Source organism: Chaetura pelagica, unplaced genomic scaffold (assembly GCF_000747805.2).
Source record: "Chaetura pelagica isolate M959 unplaced genomic scaffold, ChaPel_1.0 scaffold71, whole genome shotgun sequence".
Classification (NCBI taxonomy): Eukaryota; Metazoa; Chordata; class Aves; order Apodiformes; family Apodidae; genus Chaetura; species Chaetura pelagica.
Window position 1 is genome coordinate 4,609,232 of NW_009952435.1, and position 3,117 is coordinate 4,612,348.

Sequence of the window (3,117 nt, forward strand, 5' to 3'; positions counted from 1 at the left end):
ATATTCCTCTCTCTTTTCCACTCCTGTCCTCTTACTAAACAGACACCGTTTCTCTCGTCATCTCTGAGGTGGGTTTTGTGTTGGTGGGCAGAGAGCCCAACCCCCTGCCCTGCTGGGGTGTCAGCTCTGCATTTCCAGCATGGGGATGCAAGAGAGACTTGCCTAAGCTGTAAGGACTACGACTGTTGATGTTTCTCTGCAGGGAAAACTGCCAGGTACTTACAGGCTCTGAAAGAAAATAAACTGAGGCATTTTTGAAAGAGAAAATATTTGGTGATAGGCAACTGCTGAAAATTATTTGCAAACACTTTAACGTGTAGGGCCACCCTTCCCTTCCTTCAGCTGGGGCAGTTGGCATTTCAGATGTGATCCCAAGAGGCTTTTGGCAAGTTTAATAGTTACATAGCAAGTAATTCAAGGAGTTTCAGAGATGTTGTATAGTTTTATGTTTACGCAAAAAAAAAGTTTAAAATTATTTCTAATTAGTCCATTTCACACTGAGTAGCAGATAGAGATATATTTTGTTTAATCACTATCTAATACAGAGGCTTCTGTGAAACAAAAGGTTTATTTGTAGCATTGGGTGCATTTCTCCTTTTTAAAGACTGTCTTTGCGCATATAGTGTCCTTTTTTTGTGAGCTGGGAATTGTAAAAAAATGTAAAGTAGAAAAGGACGTGTTTCTTAGGCAAAGGAGAAATACTGTAAAATTGTGTAAATGTCACTACTCATGTTTTTTCGTGTTCTGTGTAGCATAGTGTAAAATAGGCTTTTCAGCAGTGTTATTCTGTGAATGGTAATTTAAAAAAAACAAGCCATGCATGGTCAGAAATATTACCTACAGGTCCTTTTGGTTGAGTTTTTGTTTTTGTTGTTTTCTCATTTTAGGTGAATTTGTTTTATGTTAAATTTAATTGTCCATGAAACTGCTTTTTTTTTTCCCCCTCAGCTTTATTTCATAAAGAACTTGAATTACTCCTTAGGATTTTATTCCACACGGAGCTCACCTACCGTTTGTATTGGTGGGTTTTGTGTTGGTGGGCAGAGAGCCCAACCCCCTGCCCTGCTGGGGTGTCAGCTCTGCATTTCCAGCATGGGGATGCAAGAGAGACTTGCCTAAGCTGTAAGGACTACGACTGTTGATGTTTCTCTGCAGGGAAAACTGCCAGGTACTTACAGGCTCTGAAAGAAAATAAACTGAGGCATTTTTGAAAGAGAAAATATTTGGTGATAGGCAACTGCTGAAAATTATTTGCAAACACTTTAACGTGTAGGGCCACCCTTCCCTTCCTTCAGCTGGGGCAGTTGGCATTTCAGATGTGATCCCAAGAGGCTTTTGGCAAGTTTAATAGTTACATAGCAAGTAATTCAAGGAGTTTCAGAGATGTTGTATAGTTTTATGTTTACGCAAAAAAAAAAGTTTAAAATTATTTCTGATTAGTCCATTTCACACTGAGTAGCAGATAGAGATATATTTTGTTTAATCACTATCTAATACAGAGGCTTCTGTGAAACAAAAGGTTTATTTGTAGCATTGGGTGCATTTCTCCTTTTTAAAGACTGTCTTTGCGCATATAGTGTCCTTTTTTTGTGAGCTGGGAATTGTAAAAAAATGTAAAGTAGAAAAGGACGTGTTTCTTAGGCAAAGGAGAAATACTGTAAAATTGTGTAAATGTCACTACTCATGTTTTTTCGTGTTCTGTGTAGCATAGTGTAAAATAGGCTTTTCAGCAGTGTTATTCTGTGAATGGTAATTTAAAAAAAACAAGCCATGCATGGTCAGAAATATTACCTACAGGTCCTTTTGGTTGAGTTTTTGTTTTTGTTGTTTTCTCATTTTAGGTGAATTTGTTTTATGTTAAATTTAATTGTCCATGAAACTGCTTTTTTTTTTTTCCCCTCAGCTTTATTTCATAAAGAACTTGAATTACTCCTTAGGATTTTATTCCACACGGAGCTCACCTACCGTTTGTATTGTTCCTTCAGAAGCTTTGTCACATTTAGCAGAAATCAGGAGGATTTTCTTTTTAACACACCCTTCATCTGCCTCTTTTCCCCCCCACACTCTCCCCACTTTGCTGTCTGGAAAGATGGAATCACACTTTTCTTTCTCTCTCTTTTTTTTTTCTTTTTTTTTCTTTTTTTTTTCTGTGCCATGCAGGGTCATTATGGAAAACTGACCACAGACCTGTGTCCAAAATTTCTTTATATAAGTAGTTACAAAGCTCACCTCTACAGCATTATGTAAACACATCTTGCAATAAAGCTTTATAAAGCACTGATTGGGCTGGTTCCGTTTTTTTTCATTAAGCCAATCATGGGATTTTTGGTGGGAAATGGGTGGGAAGGGGGGGGGTCTGGGGTTTATTTTTTCCTATCTTCTAAGTACATGCAAAGCCATAATGTGGACAACAAAACAGCTGCCATTAAACCATCTGGGTGGTCTGGTCATAAATCTTTTACCCCTAGTTTCACAGTTTGAGCCTAATTCCTAATCTTGAGTGAAGAAAATGAAAACGTGTCTCTGGTTCTCAAGGATTTCAGTAATCCAGCCCTACAAATCCTCGCTTAAACATAAGAGGTTACTGCTTGCCACCATTGGCTTGGGGTTGGTTTCTGCCTTAAAAGTTCTCAGTGCACAGAGCACACTGCATAAAAGTGTATGAGATTTATAGAAGCAAATACAAAGAAGAGGGAAGACTACCTGTGTGTGGGGAACCATTTCGGGTTGTCTCTGCACCAAGACATGAAGGGCTCACTGTGCCTGCCAGGGCTTTGTAACTGTGAATGCTGCCAGAAAATGAGACATGCCTTTCACTTGGCTGAAATACATTTCATGCATCACCGTGGCATGTCATTTTCTGGTGCCCACCTCTGAGGGCCTGGAGAGGGAGTGCTCTTGCAGTTTTCTCTGCTTGTAATTTACCAGCACTTGAGAGAGAGACTAAGTTGACGAACAGGATGTCCCCAGCGCTGCAGAGGGTGAGGTGTAGCACAGGGACTCTTGAGTCTGCTCTGCCCCCAGGTTCAGTGACTACAAGAAGCAAGGGGTTAAAGCACCATGTAGAAACTCCAAATGCTGCAATTTCCACTGCTAGCTCTGCAGCAAGCTGCTCAC